General features: G+C 40.6%; 1 pseudogene; it reads right to left on the bottom strand.

The window, feature by feature from the left end:
* Positions 1-23,373: 23,373 nt before the first annotated feature.
* Positions 23,374-24,470, bottom strand: LOC117719537 (large ribosomal subunit protein uL10 pseudogene; annotated as a pseudogene).
* Positions 24,471-24,739: the final 269 nt, after the last annotated feature.

The following is a 24,739-nucleotide window of genomic DNA, read 5'->3' as shown; positions in this document are numbered from 1 at the left end:
ACTTAAGCACACAAGGGCCACAGTCTATGAGTAGAAAGTTACCTCAGTCACATAAGAGGAACAAGTGATAGGCAGGCTAGGTTCTGGCTCCTAAAAAGTTGACTTTACACAGGGGACTTAGAAGTACTGAACAGTGAGCGTCTCTGATTCACTATCTAGACTTGTGCCCAAACCCAACTGTAGCATCTCCAACCAGATGCATTTAGCTTCTTTGGGCATCTTACTTGGGAAAGGAGCCTTTAGGAGACAGAACTTGGAAATAATCAGACTGCCAACATGACTCCACAGCTGTAAGTTAGGTTGGTGTGGCTGAGGAAGACGAATTACATAAAGGGTCAGGGTAAATTTCCATATCATCTTCAGGATTCTTAATATTTTTCCCAGGCCTCTAAACATTCTGAAAAAGTCCTCAGGAAGAAGTACCCATGTCTCATAACTAAACTGACATTTTACAAAATTCTATGTCTGTGTCTTTTGGGGCTATGTCTGGAGAGAAATGTTAATAACATTCATGAGACTGTCAAAAGGTATATGTGGCCTCCTCCCCGTTCAAAAACATCTTTCTCACCTCATCTTAATCTTCAATTCTTTCTCTGGATCCAGTGGTTTTGGATCTTGTGGAACAACTTTAGAGCTTCAAATGTGTTTTCAAATCTCTATTTTGGAGCTAAGAATATAAGCTCAGTGCTAGTATACTTTTCTAGAACATGCAAGACCCTTGGTTCAAATCACCAGCATTAAAAATAAATTATTATCACCAATGATATCTTCATTGTGTGACACTATTCCTGGGAGAACTGACCAGATGTCTGTTTATCCCAGATAGGGAACTCGTGGCAGACTAAATGGACAAAAGTGAGGATGCCACCAAAGTTCAGCTTGGAGACCCAGTGACTTTTCCTGAGGTTACCTATAGAAGTATAGGTGAGGGGTGACTTACAGGAGCAGAAATGATCAAAGACAGCTGCACTGCCACATTCCCCAGCACGGGTTATGGCTCACAAAAACTGGAAGGCCATAGTTTATTATGCAACCTGCAGGCAGCTCCACAGGTTGGGCAGTGTCTTTTTCCTGAATCTCAGTTGGTCTCTGCCCCTTCTAGCCTAACTTACCTAAAAGCACATTTCCAGGGTCCTTGCTGCTTACATAAGCTTGATTGGATGGTGGCCTAGTGCAACTGGGTCAGGTTCTGGGGTATCTTAAAGCTTCTGAGTTGTTTTTACATGAGCCTTAAAACATTTCCCTTTAAAACATCCCCAGTCTTAAGGAGCTTCCTTCCAAGACAGAATGTTTTATGTTGAAGGAAACTGCTGCACATCATCTATGACCTTCAGAACCTTAGCTACTGCCGTGTTAGAACTTCCCATGCTCATGGTGGGGTTACGCCTCCTCTCCTCCAGTCACAGACTTACAGCATGTACATGTGTCCAATGAAATCAAAACAATATCACTGGGTCCCTGAAGATAGCCAGTGCAATAACACTGTCCATTTATAAATCGGATACAAAAATTTGACAAGAATTCCTCCCCCCACCCCATGTAAGGTAGTGAACACAAGGTATACCAATGACCATAAAATAAAGTTGCATATTTTCACAAATCATTGTCTGCATGGGGAGATATGGTTACATGGTCCATTCTGTGGGGCATTGCCTTTCACCATGGAAATGTATTGAAATCTGTTCATTTTATGATTAGAAAAGCATCATAGCAGTCAAGCACCTGTTTTCATGTTGAGATGCATAGACATTTTTTCATGTATCTTAAATTAAAAAGTAAAGAAAATGGCATAAAAGATAATTAAATGTCAAATGAAGAAGTTTTTTTTTTCTCTTATTAGTGACTCAGCCTCTCTAAGTTGGCATATTATAAAATAAATCAATCAGGTACACACCACCCCACCACCACTACTACTATAAGCAAAATTCATTATAAAAGCACAAAAGAATTCATCAGATTTCACCCAAAGTCTTCCCTCTGCATTCACTAGTCAAAATTCTATTCAGAACACTAAATATAAAAACTCTTATTTCCAAGGATGTCTTTTCTCAACACTTTAAATTGTGTCTAATGAAATACATTTCACCATGCACATCTGCAAACTATATAAAGAGTAATATCCTTTAAAAATGTATTTCTCTCTCACTCGCTCTATGTATCTCTCTCTCTCTCTCTCTCTCTCTCTCTCTCTCTCTCTCTCTGTGTGTGTGTGTGTGTGTGTGTGTGTGTGACAGAGAGAGAGAGAGAGAGAGAGAGAGAGAGAGAGAGAGAGAGAGAGAGAGAGAGGTGTAGAAATGCACAGAAGCCTGAAGAAGTAGTCAAATGTGCTGGATCTGGAGTTACAGGCGATGATGACCCACCTGATGTGGAATAATGGAATTGAACTTGGATCCTCTAGAGAAGCAATAAACACTCTTAACAGCTGAGCAATCTCTCCATCCACTAATATCTTCTTTCTAAAAAAAATAAACCCAGAATTCGGGGGAGGGTTGCTTCTGGGTAAAATGACAGAGTGGAAGTTGATTCTGAATGAGCACAAGAAATAAAATCAGAAAAGAATATAATCAGTTTCAAAAGAGAAGAGCTTGGGGCTCACAAGGGAAGGAAACAGACGCCTTAGAATAGACTCAAAGATAAGTAAATGAGATATTGCTACTGATACAAAGCTTGCTGTTGGTGAGAAGATAGCAGAAACTATTTCTAAAAGCAATTTGTTTTCTCCGGCAGAGTACTATGCAGAATTGAGCTTTCAAGTGTAGGCTGCTCAATAAGAAGGTCCACCCTCCAGAGCACACAAACAAAGCAATAAATGCACAAATCACAACACAGAAACCTAAGAAACATGACAACATGACCCCTCCAAAAGATTGTATCCCCTCAACGACTGAACCCAAAGGTACTGAAATGGGTAAAATGTCAAATGAAGATTTCAAAAATGTTCTGTTAAAAATTATCAGTATTCTGAAAAAAAAAATAAAAATAAACAGACGAATTCTAGGTCCCAGAGAGGAAAATAGTAACCTAGAGGGAAAAAGTTAACAAAATGAATAACACAGAAAACCAGCACTGCGTATTTTAACAGTCAACTACAGGAAGGAAAAATTTAGCAGGAAAATTGAGATTTGGGGCCAAAAATAACAAATGAAATATTGTGTTCTATTGCTGTGAAGGGACGCCATGACTATACAACTCTTTTTTTATGTTATTTTTCCCATAATTTATTTTTTCCCATTACATCCCAGTCACATGCTTCCTCCCTCCTCTCTTCTTGCTCCAGCCCTTGCAAATTCCGACCCCATTACTCTGTTCCCTTCTCTTTAGAAAAGAGGAAGCCTCCTTTGGGTACCACCCCACCCTGGGACATCTAGTCCCAGCAGGAGTAAGTACATCATCTCCCACTGACACCAAACCAAGCAGTCCAGGTAGGGAAAAAGGACCCAACAGCAGACAAGAGAATCAGAGACAGCCCCCACTACAATTGTTAGGGGACCCATATGAAAAACAAGCTGTATATATGATACAAATGTGTAGGGGGGTCTCAGTCCAGCCATTGCATGCGCTTTGGTTGGTGGTTCAGTTTCTGTGAATCCCCATGGGCCCAGGTTAGTAGACTCTATAGGACTTCTTGTGGTATCCTTGACCCTTCTGGTACACTCACTTCTATCTCTCACTCTTCCCCAAGATTCTTCAAACTCTGTTTGATGTTTAGCTATGGGTCTCTGTATCTGTTTCCATCTGGTGCTAGATGAGGCCTCTCAGGAGACAGTTATGTTAGGTTCCCATCTGCAAGCATGCCAGAGACATTAGTAGTGTCATGACATTAACAGTGTCAGGGCTTACTCTCTTCCACGAGATGGGTCTCAAGTTGTACCAGTCATTGGCTAGCTATTCCCTCAGTCTCTGGTTCATCTTTACCCCTATGCATCTTGTAGACAGAAAAAAAATTTGAGTTGAATGCTTTATGGGTAAGTTGATCTCCCCCTCCTTCAACTGGAAGTCCTTCCTGGCTCCAGGTGGGGAGGCTATGGGGAGCTATGGGGGTGACCCTAGCTGGAATTTCTACCAGCGAGAGATTATAGAGATTGAAATGACCACACAACTCTTATAAAAGAAACAATTTTTAATATATAAAGGCCTGACTTACAGTTTCAGAGATTTAGTGTTATCAGCCTGGCATGAAGCATGCTATCATGAAAGCAGACATGATGCTGGAATGGTAGCTGAGAGCTCTAAATCGGGGTCTATAGGCAGAAGGCAGAGAAAAACTCTGGGCTTGGGATGGGCTTTTAAAAACCCTGTTGCACACTCCTCTCTTCAGTAAAGTCACACCTCTTAATTCTTTCAAATATTGCCACTCCATGGTGACCAAGTATTCAAATCTATGACCCTACTGGGACCATTTTCACTCAGACCACCACATATTAGAAATAAAATTTTAATGTATTAAGTAAAAAAAAATCACATTGGACAGCATATCAATAGTCTTACTAAACAAAAGAATAAACATCGGGGATAATATAAAAGGTTAATAAAATACTATATTCAAACACAAATAAAAAAAGAGATAAATGAATGTGCATACAGCATCTAAGAGCTCGGGATATGATCAAGAGATTAAACTCAAGAATCCAGGTAGTGAAGAAAAAGCAGATGTTCTGTTCTATACACAGAACAAAAACAACAACAATGCCAATGAAGATACCATAGAATAATGTAGTTCTTGTGAGGAATCCATGAACAAGGGGGATGTGTTAAGGAATCCAAAATGTCTTGTAGAGGAAGCTAGCAAACACCTTGTAATGATAGAAGATAAAGTAAAGACCAAAATAAATTTCAACCAATTAAAAAGGCAATCAACAATTTGTAAATATCTGTCAATAATAACCTGAAAAATAAATTATCTCAAGTCACCAGTGGAGATTTGACTAGCTAAGTGATTTAAGATAGTAGATATGTCTACTGTCTCCAAAACAAATGTACTTTACTGGAAAAGACACCAACAATCTGAGAGTCAAATGACAGAGGAGAATCTATCTAGAAAATAGCCCAAAATAAGCCTGTGGTTGTCTTACCTCCGATAAAGTAGACTTCAAATCAAAGTTAGCAAAAGCCACAAGATAGAAATTATATTACATTTTAAAACAAATTTGTAATAATCACTACCATAAAGTAGTAAGAAAAAAAAGGTGGTTACAATTGTAAATATAGATACACTAGTTGTTGGTGTTTCTCGTTTAATAAACCAAATAAAAATAGACATAAAAGCTTATATAGGTCCAGATATAATGGTCATGTGTTACTTCAGCACCCCTCCTGTCATTCAAGATAGGTTAACCAAACTAAAAATCAATGCAGAAATCCGATTTAAACTGCACCATAGATAAACTGGACTTAGCAGATATTTACAGAGCATTCCACCCAATAGGTGCAAAATACACATTCTTCTCAGCGGCTCATGGAACATTCTCTAAAACAAACCCCATTCAGGCCACAAGTCAAATCCTACCAAATAAAAAAGAATCTCTTGCATCCCCTGTCACCTCACAGTGCAATAAAACCAAACACCAATACATAAATTTATATGTGTATGTATATGTTATATATATAATAATTATAATATGTATTATGTATATATACATATATGCACATATATTCCCAAAATAAAATGGATACAAATAGAAATGGGAGAACTCAAATTATCCCAGTTTGCAGAGCACATATACGCCTACACTGAAAAGAACCTGACAGCTCTACCAGAAAACTCTTAGTCTTGATAAATACTTTCAACAAAGAAGCAGGAGACAAATGAACATCTAAAAACAATTGGTAAGTTTTCTATACACGAATCACACATTTGTCACACACACACAAAATAAAAAGAAGAAGAGGAAAGAAATTAGAGGGGAAAACATCTCATTCCCGATAGCTTCAAAAGAACTAAGTAAAATACCTAGGAATAAACCTAACCAAGGAGGTAAAAGACCTCTACAGTCAAAAGTGTAAGACAGTGACAAAAGAAATTAAAAAGGATACTATAAAATGGAAAGATCTCCCATGCTCATGGGTTGGCAGAATCAATATAGTGAAAATGACATATTATTAAAGCGGTCAACACATTCAACTCTCTCCCTACAAAAACTACAACATTCTTGCAGAACCAGAATAAAGGGACTCTCAAGCTCATTTGGTAGCACAAAGGATCCCAAATAACTCAGGTAAATCTTAGCAGAAGGTGCAACATTAAAAGTATAACAATGCCTAATTTCAAGTTATAGTACAGAGCTGCAGTAACAAAAATAGAGCACAGGCACAAAGCAGCCATGTGATCAGTAGAATAGAATAGAGGGCCTAGGAATAGACCCACACAGCTATAGCCACTTAGATTTGACAATGCTGTCAACAAATGCACATAGGAAAACACGGGCTCTTTCAAAATTGCTGCTGGGAAGAAATAATATGTCTACATGTAGAAGAATGAAGCCACATGCCCATCTCTCACCCTGCACACACACACACACACACACACACACACACACACACACACACACACAAAATCAATTCAAAACAGATCAAAGGCCATAATGTAAGCCTCAAAACTTTGCAGCTGATGAAGGAAAACACAGATAAAACACTTGGAGGTATAAGCATGGGCAAGGGTTTTTCAGCATAAGAAGTAATATCCGCAACAGACAAGTGAGATTTAAAACATTGCTCCAGACAACAGGAAACCATCACCAAAGAGAAGAGAATCTTATAGAACAGGAAACAATCTTTATCAACTACATATCATATGTATAAAGAACTGAAAAATAAAAAAGTCCCCCAAAATCTAAATCATCAATTCAATAAATGTACTAATGGGCTCAATAAACACTTTGTCAAAAGAAGAAATACAAATAAATGGTCAATACATACCTGAAAAAGCATTCAACAGTCCTAGATATCCAAGAAATGCAAATTAAAATTGCTTTGATATTTGTTTTAGGCACTGTTTTATTGCTGTGAAGAGACACTAAGACCAAAGCCACTTTGATAGGAGAAAGTACCTAATTCGGAGCTTGTTTACAGTTCCAGGGGTTTCTTCCATCACCATCACAGCAGATAGCATAGAAGCATGCAGGTAGGCACTGGGGCAGTAGCTGAAAGCTACATTCTGATCCATGAGCTGAGAGAAAGACTCAAGATGGCATGAACTTTTGAAACCTCAATGCTCACACTTACTGACACATGTCCTCTAACAAGACCAAACCTCCTCCTCATTCTAATATTTTCCAACTGTGCCATTCCCTGGTGATTATGCATTTGAATACACGAGCCTATAGGGGCCATTCTTAATCAAACCACCACAATAGTCCATCTCAGCTAAGTCAAATAACTATCATCGTACTTTTCAGATGACAACAAATGCTAGTAAGAATATGGGGAAAGAGTAACGTGTATTCAAAACTGGCGATAACGTAACCCTATACAGCCACTGTGAAAACAAGGATGGAGGTTCTCCCAAAACCTAAAAACAGAGCTCCAATATGACTCAGCTATATCATTTTGGGGTGTGTACCCCAAGGACTCTAAGTCACCATGCCACAGAGATACTTTCATGCCCGTATTTATAGCTACATTATTCACAGCATCCAGGAAGTAGAATCCACTAGACACCCATCCACCAATAAATGGTTAAAGGAAATTTGGTCCATACACACAATGTTATAAGTAGCCATCAACAAAAGTAAAATCAAGATATTAGCAGGACAACAGAACTGGAAATCATTGTGTTAAGTTAAATAAGTCAGACTCCAAAGGAAAAAATCGCCACATTTTTCTCTCCCCTCTGTGAAATTCAGATTTTAAATTGTATATACGAATAGAGCCACAGATGTGTCTACTTATATTTGTATGACATACTGCAAAGAAGGTAAGAAAGGAAAACTATGGAATGGATACAGAAGCAAGGTGTTGAGGCTGTTCAAGGGAGGTAAGGAAGCTTCCAGAAGGAGAGAGGAGGACAGTGGGGAAGGGGAGAACCAGGAGAACAAAATATAACACATTTGTATAGAAATGCAATAATGAGCTCATTGGTTTGTATGCTATCCTAAGATTAATATCAAAATATAGAAAAATCTCAGTATTACACATGCATGTAAAACAGAGTTGGACAAATGTGTACTACCCTTAGATCCCTGATGCAGAGATACTCTGGCAAATTTTGTGATACATGAAATACTTGCCTACCAAAAAAGGGGGCTTTCGAGGAATTAAACTGTTTTTAAGTGGCAGTACTTATGCTGGAGACATTTCGCCACTAATGGAGCATAATCTCAAGACACAACTGCACGTTCTTGGAAATGTGAGCCAAAATTAATCAACCCATCTAATTTCTACAAGGTGAACGAGGAGAATTCTCTGAAGGCCACCCTTCATCACGAGGCTATAAGTTTAAAGCAGCAGAAAATTGGAAAGAAATGTATTAAAGGGCTGAAGATTATCCTTGAATTAAAACATTTACGGCCTAAAGCTGTAATTAGGGCAAAGGTAAGGGCAGGAGATTCCCAAAACCATCCTGGTTGCTCTTGATTTCTTGAATACTGTCTTTGCTAATTAATTAGCTTGCATCCGTTGTTAATTATGGGGGTTCCCCAAGGTTTGGTGAGGTCTCTTCTGCATCTTTCCCTTGCCTATTATTTTACTCATTAACCTATAGGATCTTAACAACTGAGATAGACAGTAAGGCCCTATGAATTCTAAGCCCTGTGTTATGCATTTTTAAAGATAGCTCGAATATCATCTGCCTATATCCCATCTGAGGTGGTTTGAATGAGAATGTCCCCATACACTCTTATGCTTGAAAGTGTGGTCCCAAGTGAGTGGAACTGTTTGAGAAGGATTGGAAGGATTAGGAGGTATAGCCTTTTTGAAGGAGATGTTTCTGGCCTATGTCTGCTTCTCCCTCTGTTTCACACTGAGCTGGACTGGAGGGAGGGAAGCTTAGCCAGACACAGGTGAGTGCAGGGCAGGATCTCAGTCATCAGTGACTGCATAGGCAATAAACATACCTGGGAACAGCTTTGGAAAACTAGTTCATTTTACCTTTCCTCTGTGTAGTTTATATAGAGAGGATAAAGTGCTATTTATGCACTGGAGAGGTGGCCAGGGTCTCTGGAGTAAAGTGCACCTGTCTGTGCACCATTGCCCACAACAGGGATGTTGGAAGATGCTTTATCTACATACTCGGGGAGTGGGGGTTCTTATAAGGTCAAACAAGGAGTGAAGCCCAGTAAATTTATTATTCAAATGAATAATAAATTCATTCTTACTAGGGTAGGATATAAAAATATTTTATATTTTAGGGTAGAGGAAGCTGGCTTTATGGTACCAGTTTGGAAGGGGATAGGAAGGCAACTCTTGTCATCCTCATGTTTGAAGTATCCAGGGTTGAAGCTCCGTTGACTATTTCTCCATAACTCCAGACCATTATGGTCTCACAAGAGGTGATCGATCTTTGAGGTTTCAAAAACCCACATCAGGTCCAGAGTCCCTCTTCATCTCTGCCTGCTGCCTGTGGATTAGGAAGTAAAGCTCTCAGCCGTTGCTCCAGTGCTATGCCTGTTTGCTTCCTGTCATGGTGATCATGAACAAACCCTCTACAACTGTAAGCAACTCTCCCCCCCCCCACACACACACACCATTAAATGTTTTTTTTTTTTAAAGAATTGTTTTGGTCATGGTGTTTCTACACAGCAATAGAAAGTGACTAAGATGCCACCTTATCCGTTCTCACCAGTCCCATCAACAGACAACTAAGGATGGAGACATGGATGTCTCATGCGGCTCTACCACATATGATCCGCACAGTGCTCTGCCAGCCACAGACCTTTCCCAAAATACAAAGAATAATACTATACCAGATGTATAACAGCAAGATTGTGATCCACTGAACAAATCCAACCTGGAGGCCTATGTGCTTGGCTGTGTGATTATTTAGAAATATGCATAGTTATGTATAGGTCTAACTTTCTGCCTGGGAATAATTGATTTTCTCTACAGCCAAGCATCAGGCACTCCTTTAGGCCTGTGTTAACCTATAGTACCCAGCATCCTCTATTCTAGGTAAGTATATGTAATCCCAATCCTTTTCCACCAACCTCCTTATGTAAGTTACTTTTTTTTTATTGGATATTTTATTTATTTACATTTCAAATGCTATCTTCTTTCCTGGTCTCCCCTCTGAAAACCCCTTCTCTCATCCCCCTTCCCCTGCTTCAATGAGGGTGCTCTCCCACCCACCCACCCACTCCCACCTCACTGCCCTGGCATTCCCCTACACTAGGGCATCAAGCCTTCTACAGGACCAAGGGCCTGCCTCTCCTCCCATTGATGCCATAAGGCCATCCCCTGCTACATAGGCAGATGGAGCCATGGGTCTCTTTGGTTGCTGTTGTAGTCCCTGGGAGCTCTGGGGGTCTGGTTGGTTGGCATTGTTGTTCTTCCTATGGGGATGCAAACCCCTTCAGCTCCTTCAGTCCTTTCCCTATCTCCTCCATTGGGGTCCCTGTTCTCAGTCTAATAGTTGGCTGCAAGCATCCATATCTGTATTTGTCAGGCTCTGTCCAAGCCTCTCAGGAGACAGCTATATCAGGGTCCTGTCAGCATGAACTTCTTGGCATCCACAATATTGTCTGGATTTGGTGTCTGCAGATGGGGTGGATCCCCAGGTGGGTCAGTCTCTGGATGGCCTTTCCTTCAGTCTCTGCTCCACACTTTGTCCCCATATTTCCTTTAGACAGGAGCAATTCTGGGTTAAAAATTTGGAGATGATTGGGTCGCCCCATCCCTCACCAACAGCCTCACCTAACCTCTAGATATGGTCTCTACAGATTCTCCCTCCTCTTTTTTGGGCATTTCAGCTAATCTCATCCCCTTTGGGTCCCGGAATCCTCTTGTTTTCCTGGTATCTGGGATTTTCTTGTGGCTACCCCCAGTTCCCCACCCCCTATTGCTACACACCTCTGTTTAATTTCCTGACCCTCAGTATATATCTCCATCTCCTCCCATACCTGATCCTTCTCTCCTTTTTACCCCTCACCCTCCTCTCTTCCTCCCAAGTCCCTCCTACCCTCTACCACCTATGAGTATTCTGTTCCCCCTTCTAAAAAGGACTGAAGCATCCACACTTTGGTCTTCCTTCTTTGTGAGTTGTATCATGTGTATTCCAAGCTTTTTGCCTAATATCCACTTATCACTGAGTGCATACCATGTGTGTTCTTTTGTGATTGGGTTACCTCACTCAGGATGATATTTTTCTAGTTCCATCTATTTGCCTGAGAATTTCATGACGTCGTTGTTTTTAATAGCTGAGTAGTACTCCATTGTGTAAATGTATCACATTTTCTATATCCATTCCTCTGTTGTGGGACATCTGAGTTCTTTCCAGCTTCTGGCTATTATAAATAAGGCTTTTATGTACATGTGGAGCATGTGTCACTGTTATGTGTTGGAGCATCTTCTGGGTATATGTCCAGGAGTGGTATAGCTGGGTCCTCAAGTAGTACTATGTCCAGTTTTCTAAGGAACTGCCAGACTGATTTCCAGAGTGGTTTTTACCAGCTTGCAATCTCAACAATGGAGGAGTGTTCCTCTTCTTCCACATCCTTGGCAGCATCTGCTGTCATCTGAGTTTTGATTTTAGCCATTCTGACTGGTGTGAGATAGAATCTCAATGTCGTTTTGATTTGCATTTTCCTGTTGACTAAGAATTTTGAATATTTCTCTTCTTGATAAATAGCCATTCCTGTTAGCAGCTGAAATTAATCCTACCTAATAAAAGTAGGGTATCCTTTCTAGGTGAATCATCAATTTGGCAATCCTGTTCATATTCATGTGTGCCCATCACACTTTCTTATCACTGGAATGAGGCTATTGTTACAGAGTAACTAAGAATAAAAATGTGAGACAGACTAAATGCAAGAAGAGAGAAAAAGCTGGAAGACAGATAAGAAAGTGCGGTGTCACAGAATAAAGAGGACTTCAGTTGCTTCTCAGTTTGCTATGAAGAGATTTGGTTTGGGTTTTGGCCTTTCAGCCCAGAATTAACCATAAGAAGGAATAGTGCTTAGAAAACAATAATTTTCATTTTAATTAAAATTAGAGCAACTAAGCTTAAAAGAGATTCTATGTAATATAAACATAGATGGGAAACCTCCCTACAGGCTATTTTAGCACTCCTGGGAGATGCTCAACTGTTCCTGAATTTGGAACATGTATTGATCTTGTCCATGATGCCTAGATCCAGTTCTCATTCTTGCACAGTCCAGCATCTGTGGGGAAAGGCTCCTTAGCCTCGTCTTTGTTCATTTCAGGATTACAGTCTATTGATTGTAATCAAGTTGGGTTTGATGTTGTGATAAAATACCATGATCAAAGCAAGTTGGGAAGGAAAGGGTTTGTTTCAGTTCACAGTTCATCATCTGCCATGAATGGAAGTCAAGTCAGGAACTCAAGGCAGGAGTTTGGGGGCAGAAGCAGAAGCAGAGATCATGGAGGAACACAGCTTATTGGCTTATTCTTCTCGGCTTCGTAGGCCTGATTTCTTAGACAACACAGGACTACCTGCCCAGAGTGCCGCTGCCCACAGTGGGATGAGTCCTCCCACATCAAGTATAAATCAAAAAATATTCCATGTGCTTGCCTATAGGCCAAACTAATGAAGGCATTTTCTCAGCTAAGGTTTCCTTTTTCTATGACACTGGCTTGCATCAAGTTGAAAAAATAAAAAACATTAGCCAGCACACAGACCCTTAAGAGTTCACTAGTCTTGCTCTGTTTTGTCTATATCTAACATTCAAGGTTATCTCTAATTTCTCAGAAAACCTGGTGAACTCACTGCTGGCTTGCCACTAGCTGGCCTCTGTTCTCTGAACTCTGATCCCACTGCAGTGAAGTCTATTACAGAAATCTCTGTCATCATAGCTTGCTTTTTTAAAAGCAGCTTCTGTCCCTTTCCAATCAAACAGTAAAGGTCACCAACAAAGAAACTAAAGTGATATAACAATGTCTTAAATTGAAAAAGCAAAACTAAATAGCCACTGACCTTAATATTTTTATATATCTCAGGGTCAGCTTAATGATATTCCTGGAAGTCTCCTACTTTGAGTTATTAAAATATACGATAGTTTGTAGAGCATTAAATCATCCCGAAATACTCATGCTGAGAAAGTTAATTCTATATTTTGAGATTTCATCTAGACTAAAAACCTACATCAGGGGAAAATAGGAACAGAGATAAAGCCAATGGAGAAAATAAGACAATGGATAGAGACTATCAAAGACCCAGGACTCAGGTAGTATCATAGAAGTCAGCAAGTGACCAAACCCAAACAATAGACTGAAACTCAGTCAAAACTCTAATTACCCACAATACATTAGTTAAGCTTCTATAAAACCAAAGTAAAGAAAAATCTCATGCAAACTTGTTTAAGCAGATCAAGAATAAAGCAGCTGAGGTATGGCTTAGGCTATGGATTCAAATGATGCTGCAATGTTGCTATTTGTCTCTCTCTTGGGTTTGGTCCTCCCTTGTATTAAACCTTCATTTTTAATATATCGTGGCAACATCTAATATTTACCTGCCGAAGCCCTAGGCCCTGCAGCCTCCTAAACTCTAACATACAAAACTAAAGCATGTTATTTAATGGACTGAACCAAAGTGCTTTCTATCCTGCTTTCTCAGAACCTGATTCTGTCATAGGTGGCCTTGAGCCAACAACAAAACCAATGACAAAGGCTTATGGAATTCAGTCAGGTACCCAGCTCTGTATGTGGGGAAGGGTTGAGATGTGGTTACTAAGAAAGCAAAACTGAAGCAGAGTATCTGTAAATAAATGTTCATTCTACCAAGACATTGAATCATGATTCTGGGGGTGGGGGGAGAGGGGGGGGAAAGAAAGATAAGGATACAAATAATAGTGAGAGATAAAAATTACTTAATTAGAATAGTTAAGAAATACACTCCAAGGTGTTGCAAGAGTCATCATCAGATTTGGGTTAAACTGAAACCCCCTCACACTGAGCTCAGGCTTTGCCTTTGGTTGTCCTGTCCATAAGGGTATGGCCTTGTCACCCTTCTACGTCAAGAGAGGTTTCTGAAGGAACGGACTGATATTATCCTACTGGACAGTGGAATGAAGCTGGGTCCTAGATGACAAAGAGTAGCTTAATCCAGTTTTTATAAAAGCTTGTCTAGTCACTTCTGTGTCAGAGAGAGAGAGAGAGAGAGAGAGAGAGAGAGAGAGAGAGAAGGTATAAGGGGAAATGGCCTCCTGCTCAGCCTTCCTGACCTCACAATCATTTCAGAGGATGATAAAATTATCAAAACTATACAAATTCGGCCCAGACTACACAATAGCAGGTGAAGATTTAGGCAAACGGAATAAGATTCCTCACTTTAGATTCTGAATGTGTTTCTTTCCTCAATTTCTATCAAGACATGCGATCCCAAGGCTTAAGCAAGAAGGGGACTCAGTGACTTGCCCGGGTGTCAGCTATGTGCTGCCTAATAGATGGTGACAGCCTGAGCCCCCTCCTGGAGAGCATCATGACAGGTCTGGATCCTTGAAACCAAGAGCTGCCAGAGGAGACATTACAATCAGCTACTGCCAAGCATGGGTAAAGCAGGGACTCCAGTGAGCAGGCAGCATGAGAAGTTCAAAGAACTGTAGACGAATGAGTCCAAGAAAGAGATGATTTGTGTTCTGATTCCCACACAAAAGTCAAATTTAACACAAACAAGCAAACAGTCACATTATACCCATATTCCCCCTACAGAGCTTTAAAGAAAATGGTCAGGGAGTGTCACCCCCCAGCCCAGGGCTTGTCTCTTGGGTCTCTGCTTGAGTGTGGGTGCATTTCCCAGCTCTTCCTGGGATAAGGCTGGACCTACTTCCAACCAGTCACCTCTGACGGCACTTCACCCATTTTCTACACAGAAAGTCTGAATTCTATGGTTCCAACAAATGCATTTTTAAAATAATATTCTCATGCCAAGTAGACTTGTGTTTTTATCCCTTGCATGATTTGAAAGCTTAATTCGAAATATGAGTACATGCCATTGTAGAACATACTGGTATTCCTTGTCTAAATATTAATTTCCTGCCATGCTTAAGGCTGAATTAGTTTTTTTAAATCCCTTGTAAATTCAAATTATTTAATACATACATTAATTAAAAACATGAAGGCATGTATTGGTATTTAATTTGAATGTGTTTCTATATCACATCACCACCAAATAAATATCACTTTCACTTAAGACAGAAACAGAATGTTAATGTCCACACCTGCACAGCAAGTAAGGAAGTGACTTTCTTCACTGCTTACCTGAGTCTATGTCTCAGTGAGAGCTTTTATTGCTGTGAAGAGACACCATGACCACTGCAACTCTTATTAAGAAAAATATTTCATTGGGGCTAGTTTACAGTTCAGAGGCTTAATACATTATTGTCATGGTTGGGAAAGCACGTTGGCATGCAGGCAGACATGGCACTGGAGAGGTAGCTGAGAGCTTTACACCTAGGTCCGCAGGCAGCAGGAAGAGAAAGTGACACTGAGCCTGGCTTGATCATCTAAAACCTCAAAGCACACCCTCAGTGACACTCTTCCACCACAAGGCTGTATCTACTGCAACAAGGCCACACCTCCTAGTAGTGCTACTCCCTATGGGCCTATGGGAGCCATTTTCATTCATCTACCACAGACTATAAGGCTTTCTGTATTTTCTATCCTGTTCTTGGATTTTTAATCATTTTTCTTTTAGACTGGGTTACTAGCACTGGGCACTCAGGTCATTTCTAAGAGATGAGCATGAAGTCACATTTGCTGCCAATAACACCTCAACCAAATCAAGTAATCAACTTCTGAATCACACCCACCCAGACATCCTATATCCTTGATGGCTCCCCTTCAGTTGATGATGTAATCTACACCTGGATCCTTTTAAACTAGAGGCCTGTTCTGCTGCCAGTTGTGTTTCCAATTCATAAAGACTCAGTTGTCCCTACCATCAACCAGACCTACTGTGTGCTCTCCAAGTTCTTCCCCCTATATGCTCCATCTATTTACTTCATCTGCCTGGCAATGTCTTCCTTGTGACCTCTTCTAGACGAGACAGGGGCATCTGACTTGTGCTCGTTCGCCCGTGGCTAAATGTTAGAGGCTAATGTGTGAGCCTGTACATGCTATGTTTCTGTTATTTTTTCCTCTTTATTCTTGTGCATGTGACGTTGTCTGAGGAGGTGTATGCCACATGTACACAGATACTTGAAGAGGTCTGAAGGGGACATCTGATCTTCTGAAACTGGAGTTATAGGAGGTTGTGAGCCACCCAACATGAGTGCTGGGAACTGAACCTGGGTCCTCTGCAAGAGCAGCAAGTGTTCTTAACTGCTGAGGCAACTCTCCAGCCCAAAGCATGCAATACCTCAGGGCAAGTATCATTTCCCTTTGCAGGCTGTGACTGAGCTTGTTAGTTTGTCTCTGGTTTTCAAACATCAGCCCTTTTCAATTACACAGATAAGCATTCTCTGACTTTATCACTAAAAGCCTCTCATGCTTAAGATGAAAGCCTTGTTTCTCCTGTGCTAGAGATTTATTTTGAATTTTGAATTATTTTGAATCTTAAAAATAAACACAAAGATGTTTACAGAAGTATCCATTTCACACATGTGTGCATACATGTGTACATACAATGAATATACATATTTTGCATTTCACAGTGAGTAACAGCTCACTATCAAGTATAGCAAGTAGACCGCCAGCCACTTCAAGAATGATGAGACTGAAGGACACGTTGGCACATGTCTCACGTAGCCTCAGCTCTTGCAAGGCTGAGAAAGGGGAATTATTTAAGCCAGGCTTAAGACTAGCTCAGAAATGTAGCCATATACTTCACAAAAATCTATCAACAGTTTATCCTCTGCTTTCATAGATTCCCTTAACCACTGACATTCTAGTCCAGTGGTCCTCAACCTGTGGGTCACAAACCCTTTGGGGTTCAAATGACCCTTTCACAGGGGTCACCTAAGACCATCAGAAAACACAGATGTTTGCATCATGATTCACAACAGTAGCAAGTTACAGTTATAAAGTAGCATGAGAATAATTTTATGGTTGGGGGATTACCACAACTTGAGGAACCTTATTAAGAGGTCACAGTATTAGGAAGGTTGAGAACTGCATTAGTTTGAACGTGCATGGAGACCATTATCCTTTTCAGAAGACAATCACATGATCTCTTGTCTATCAGGTTAACACAAACGTAACTGAACAAGTTCACTTCTTTGGCTTCCTTTAAAAACTACCCTGTTTTCTCTTTCTATGTGTTCACTATGAAAGAGGACAGATGTATTTCCATGTTATTCTGAAGTTAAAAGACTTCCTTTTATCAACAGTTTTGGGAGAAAAACAGAAATTCTCAGATTGCTAGAATAAAATGAAACAGTGGGTTTTTTTTATTCCTACATTCACTAAAGTAAATACATTAAGTTTATATACTAACCTTCAACATATATCTATATCTCTAATTAGAAATAGCAATGTCAATACAGATTTATTTTATTGTTATTTATGTACTATCTTATCTCTGTTATCATACTTTTAAAAATAAAAACAATCATGAAATACTTAAATTAAAAATAATATTATAGATTTGATATTTTTGGTGCCTACTAATTAGGAAATTTTAAGATAATTAAGGTTTACAAGCTGACAATTGTATCCAAAGATACTATTCTACTGAGAATTTGACAGCCCTTTGCAGGAAAGACTAAAATTGAAAAAAGTATCAACTGACCAGGAAGCACGCCCCTTAAAAGGGATAGAGCAGTTTGTTTGGTTTTTTTTTTTTTTTTTTTTTTATTGTACTGTAAAGTTTTACTATACAGTAGCATGAAAAGAAGCTTGTCAATGTGGTGGTGTGGGAAGGAAGGAAGGACACTCCTCAGAAAGCAGACTTCAAATTAGGGGCTCGCAGTCCCAGAAGACTCCGCACAGCCTTGTTGGCCTCATGATGTCCTTGCATGTTGGACACAACCCCTTTGCAGGAAACAGGAGAAGAGAGAGACAAAAGCTCCTTTGAAAACCATGATCAAGGGGTCCCCCGAGGATTCCCAAGCTCTCTAAACAAGCTTCATGGCAACAACTTGACTCTGCTTCCTGCTTCAGCAGAGCCTGCTAGAATATGAATGAGTCCTGTAGCATTGGAGCTGTTTGCAAGTTCATGTTAAAAATTTGATTTCCCAAGCCAAGAATACAGTTGATGCAGAATAAAATCGAAAGCCCTTTAAAGTGCCCTACAAACAAGCTTGGTGAATTAAGTCGAAGTGCTAAGCACCTTTGCCCTTTTAAGGTGTTTCATGCAGAAAAGCACAGAGCAGACCCCATCTTCCTTCATAGGAGAGACAGAAGATCTCTCTCATGGGCAGTCATGACATCAAGTAATGCCATAAGAGTATGTAAGGAAATTCTGTCTCAGATTAGAATCCCATCATCCATGTCATAGTAGTAAACTACTATTATGTAGTTTACCATTTATTTTAGATTTTTAATAAATACTCCTTCTACTGCTAGCAATTTTTGTACACTGTTCTTCCATGAAAGCCTTATCTTAAAAACAAAAACATAAGCCTGAAAACACATACTATGTAGAAAATGTACAAAACAGCCTAATATTGTTTTATATAAAATGTAATGCAGGCACCTGGAAAGGTGTCCTAGGACGCTTCTGATGTGCGATTGTTGCTACTGACTTCTTCGGTTCTGGGTCGAGGAATTGTCAGACACAGCAACTTAACAAAGGTGACACAGTAGTATGTTTCTTCTTTGTATGAATGTCAGCTTAAGCGCCCTTCCTGTCCATCAGGCGCCAACATCATCTATGTCCATAACATGTTTTCATCTCACCAAATCTGCCCACTGCTGATAAACCAGATTCACCTTCTTTCCTAGTTAGTATGGATCACATGGTTTCAAATGTTTAATTTTCATCCCCCATTTAATCAAACCTATTGTATATTTAATTTCTTAAATTACACTTATTTATTGTTCCTGGAGAGGCACTGTCTTAGGGTTTTATTGCTGTGAACAGACACTGTGACCAAGGCAACTCTTATAAAGACAACATTTACTTGGGGCTGGCTTATAGATTCAGAGGTCCAGTTCATTATCATCAAGGTGGGAGCATGATAGCATCTTGGCGGGCATGGTGCAAAAGGAGCTGAGAATTCTATATCTTATTCAGAAGGAAAACAGGAGAAGACTGGCTCTCATGTATTTAGGAGGAGGGTCTCATTGCCGACCCCCACAGTGACACACTCCAACGAGGCCACACCTACTCCAACAAGCCCACACCTCCTAATAGTGCCACTCCCTGGGCCAAGCGCATTCAAACCTCCACAGGCACATATAAAAATTAGACATCTTGTGGGAGTCTATTTTCTCCTTTTACTGTTTGAATCTCAGAGATGGAACTCAGAGCTTGGTTGCACTAAGCTTTACCAGGTACACCATCTAACCAGTCTGTATTTAGTTGGTTCTTCGTTAAACCGGTTTCTAAAATAGAACAACTTCACTTGAATATCACACAGAAGCCAGTGATGGCAGACACTAACCACTAGTCCTTCATGATAGAGTGTTTCCTGCAACATGCCCTTGCCTGGAAAAGAGAAGAAAGCTGTATGTATTGGGAATTTCCACTGGCTAGTGTTCCTGCCTGGCTCTGACATTAATACACAAACACGGCTTTATTCAGGACTGTGCTATGCTATTTTGAAGTATTGTTTATATGACACATGGAGTCTTCACTCCCTGAACATAGCTGGGTGACCATGAGACAAACCAAGTACTTGTGTATGTGACACAAAACACATCCTGAGCTCTTGTCCCCTAATTGCTAGCTAGGGACTTTCTTTTGATATTAGCTAAATATAAATTTTTAACCCAACTCCTGTTCTGCAACATAGACCTGAGGGGAACTTACTAGGACATTATGCAAAGTGAGTGCTTCGTTAATGGAGTGTGGGCTCCAGCTGCAGTCTACAAGAGACAGATCATCACCATCTGGCAAAGTTTTCCTTCTCAGAAGATATGCAGGCAGACTTTTTAAGATGGCCTCTTTAAAGAAATGCCTATCTATCCTGGCCCTCAAAAGGCATGAGGGCTTTTCCTTCAGGATGAAACGGATCCCACAAAACTGAGTGCTGTACTAGTTAACTTGAAGATGAGATTATTGTGAGCAGACCTGATGTGAGCCTTAAAAATCTGGCTAATTTTCTGACTAGTAGCAGAAGAGGCAAAGAAAGGAGTTTGGACAAAGGTTTGAATTGGAGGGACATGGGCATCGTGAGAAAAATTCAGGAGACCTTTGGAGCAGAGAACAAGGTCAGTTGGGAATTTTAGCTCTATACTGCAAAGCTAGGTTGTGATGACTGAATGAGCTTAAAACTTCTTCCAGGGACATCCCATGAGCCCTTCTTGGCAGAAGCATTCATTTTGCCTTGTGAGATCCTAAGCTGAGAACCCATCAAAACAAAGACCCTCCAAAGACTTCTGACCTACAGAATTATGGACATTGCCCGAAGCCCACATGCTTGTCATAATTTGTTATGGCAGCATTAAAAAAAAAAAAAAAAGACAGTGGAGAAAAAGAAAAATCCTTCCTTATTCACTGGGCTTGAAAGAGATGGACAGAACTCTACTGCTTTATAGAGCTGCATAGAATTCTGGCTTTTCTCTACCCTCTGTGACTTGAGCCCAGAAATTAGATTGCATCTCTATGTGATTGTGGACAGGTGGCATATAGTTCTATGTATCCATCTGCTTCCTTTTGTTTAAGAAGGAAAACAAACTTTAATGCAAGGATGTGCTTACAGGTCAGCCAGGGGGTGAGCCTTAGATGGTTGGATTGGTTAAGAGGGCATTTGACAGTATGGCTTCTCCTAGGTATGATATTTTTGAAATAAAATGTTTCCCCAATAATGTCTTGAGCCCTGTCATTCAATGGGTGAATCAGAGGACCCCGTTGGATTTTATTTGGAATCGATATTCTCTGGAATCATTTTGGTTCTCTTTAAGTTCCTTTTTGTTTCTACCAAGAAGGAAAAAGAAGATGATGCTCTATTTGAAATGCCAAAAGAGCACAAGTTTCTTTGTTCAAAAAACAAACAAACGAACACCATAAATGTATACACAAAGTGGATTAGGTGGTGGTCAGGAGTGGAGGGCCTGACAAAAAAAAAAGCTCCATAAGGAATAGGTGAAAATGAAGATTCTGATCTAAATAGTCTGAGGAGGCAGAGATGCCCGGGTATTCAAGAAAGCTGAGCAGTGCTTTGGGTGGCTCATCTCCAAGGTCCTACAGGTAGAAAAGTCAATACAAACCAGGAAGTGTGGGAGCGACTATCAGGCTGTATTTGCTGTATGGGCGATTAAGGATCTGTAAGAAAACTTTCTTTTTAGGACAGAAGGATATAAAATCCTGTTCCTTAAATATGTGCTTTTAATGGTTTCTTTTAAAGCAATTTTCCCTGATTCAGAATTTATTTTTTTCCAAAACACTTTATTTATCAGTATTTGTATATACATACATACTTATACATGTATACATATATACATACATATATGAACAATAATTAAATAAGATGTATTTGAAAAGTATTGGGGGTTGGGAAGAGTGGGAAGAAGGAGAGAAAGAAAAAAATTATGTAAATACAGTGCTCATATATGAAATTCTCAAAAAGGAATCCATTTTTTAAAAAAAGCTCAACAGATTAACTTGCATTTTACAATATGAAAATAAATATGACCTATAACTATGTTGAAGGACATTTTAACTCACTACAAACTTTGAAATTTAAAATGAAATCAATAAAAATTATTTTACCCAGCATACTAACAAAAACCACAATAACATTTTATAATTCAAAGTATTTCTGAGAACAAGAAAATGGATTGTCAGAAGCTAAGTCAGCAGAGCCAGGGGGACACTGTGTGTTATTTCTTTTCTTTTCATGTCTTTTTTTTTCTTTATTTTGTCTTATTATTATTATCAAATCATAATTTTTACTTTTTAACACAGGGGTTATAAACATGAAAATGCAGGATGTGGGGAAGGGGATGACACAGGAGCATAGATGTTCAGGGGGAGTACAGATATCTTTCAGAACAGGGTATCAGCTGGGTGAAGGTTCAGGGGTCAGGTCACTACGAGTCTGCCTATGCTTCACTTGTCCTTATCTAAGTTGGTACTATCCACCAAGGCTGCCTATTTACAAGGTCTATAACTACTCAAGCTGGTAGATTTCCACAAAAGCTGCCTGTTTACAATAGTTTATAGACATCTGTTTCAGTGTTTTTCCATAGAGACCCAAGACTATGTGTTAGCAGGCATGTATGTCAGGCCTATTGCTGATTTTAGGCTTATGGCTGATTTTAGGCCTTCAGTGTATAAGCAGGGCTGCCCCTGACATCTCCTCCCTTCTCCAAGTATAGAAGGGCTGTGGTGATTCTAATCTTGCCAATGTGGGGATAGAGGCCTGACCTCCAGTAATTAAAGGGGGCCTTGTAATGGCTCCAGTCCTCCTGTCATTGTCCAGTGAGGCATGAAGGCCATACCCATCCCGATGTCTTTTTCCTGGAGAGGGGATACTTTTGACATCAACCCCTATGCAGTCAAGCTTGTCCCTCAGGGAACTCAGAAACATATTTTTAACTTTTATTTATATTCCCTTGCAGTGCTTAGCCTCGCAGCCTAAGCAAGAATTCAGATCACCAGACAGAGGGGGTTCTGAGTGGCCCCTCTCTGCTTGGTCTTGGGGCAGAAGTCCCCTCTTTTAGGTTGGGTGGAGATGGGACTTGGGAGCACCCTGGATAGAGTAACATCCTCATCTAGAGTCTTGTGGTCCTCCATAGCTAACTTGTGATAATGTATCTGAATAGATTTTTGGTATCAGATTATCTATCTGTTGTTTCACAAAGTTAGTCAGCCTATTTAAGGCCCAGGGACCAAAGGAAATAAGCAAAAATAACCTAATTAATGGTCCCAAGATGGAAGGAAGTAGGGTTAACAATCATGGAGAGGTTGAAGACCAATTCTCCTACAAGCTGTCATTTTTCTCTTTCTCTCTCTGTCTTTTCTCAAGACCTTCTCTGACCTTTTTCATGCTCTCTTTAATCATCCCTGTTTTGTCTATGTAAAAGCAACATTCTTCTTTAAGGGCTGTACACAGTCTAGAGCTGTACACAGTCTTTTCTATTGTAAAAGAGAAAATCAAGTCCAATAAACTGCAATTTGGGGGGATTGCATCAGACAGCGAAACGAGGGATTTCTTCAGATTTTTTTTTTTAATTAAGCCTTTATTTCCATCTTTCTCAAATTAAGCAGGCTGACTTGGTTGCTTTGAGGGGGATTAGTTGAAGAGACCGAATCCCATATCCTCATCTGATTCCTCCGACTCTTCCTTTGCTTCAGCCTTGGCTGAGGCTGCTGCAGCAGCAGGGGCAGCAGTGGTGGCAGCAGCCACAGGGGCGGCAGCAGCAAATGCAGAGGGATCAGCCAGGAAGGCCTTGACCTTTTCAGCACGTGGGAAGGTATAATCAGTCTCCACAGACAGAGTCAGGACGCGCTTGTACCCATTGATGATGGAGTGGGGCACTGAGGCAACAGTCGGGTACCCGATCTGGAGACAGACACTGGCCACATTGTGGACACCCTCCAGGAAGCGAGTGTGCAGGGTCTGCTCTGTGATGTCCAGCACTCCGGGGTTATAGATGCTGCCACTATCAAACACCTGCTGGATGACCAGCCCAAAGGAGAAGGGGGAGATATTCAGCATGTTCAGCAGGGTGGCCTCACTGGCTCCCACCTTGTCTCCAGTCCTTATCAGCTGCACATCGCTCAGGATTTCAATGGTGCCTCTGGAGATTTTAGTGGTGATGCCCAAGGCTTGGAAGAAAGAGGTCTTCTCAGGCCCCAGCCCAGTGTTCTGAACAGGCACAGTGACCTCACACGAGGCAATGGCACCAGCTCGAGCAACAGCTGGCACCTTATTGGCCAGCAGCATATCCCTAATCTCAGTGAGGTCCTCCTTGGTGAACACGAAGCCCACGTTCCCCCTGATGTGAGGCAGCAGTTTCTCCAGAGCTGGATTGTTTTCCAGGTGGCCCCTGATGGCCTTGCGCATCATGGTGTTCTTGCCTATCAGCACCGCAGCCTTCCCCCGGAGGGACATTCGGATCTGCTGCATCTGCTTGGAGCCCACATTGTCTGCTCCCACAATGAAGCATTTTGGGTAATCATCCAAAAGTTGGATGATCTTAAGGAAGTAGTTGGACTTCCAGGTCGCCCTGTCTTCCCTGGGCATCACGGCTGTGCGTCAGGGATTGCCACGCGGGGTTTAAAGACGATGTCACTCTAATGAGGACGCCTGGCGAGAGACTTATTTATTTTTATTATCATGTATGCATATGTATTGTTGTTAACTCTTAAAACAATAGTTGTCTTTTTTCCCATTAATTAATTTATTTATTCACTTTACATCCCGATCATGTCTGCCCCCCTCCTCCCAGCCCCCCACCTCCACCCCATGGCCACAGGTATAGGAATGGCAGAGAACTGTGGTAAGTCCTCTGTAAAAACACAGATATGAAAAGCAGGGAGTATCACAAATATTGTAGGCATGCAGCTCCCTATAACCAAGAA

This window comes from Arvicanthis niloticus, chromosome 14, assembly GCF_011762505.2.
Source record: "Arvicanthis niloticus isolate mArvNil1 chromosome 14, mArvNil1.pat.X, whole genome shotgun sequence".
NCBI classification, from domain to species: domain Eukaryota; kingdom Metazoa; phylum Chordata; class Mammalia; order Rodentia; family Muridae; genus Arvicanthis; species Arvicanthis niloticus.
This window is presented reverse-complemented; position numbering and strand designations above follow the sequence as displayed.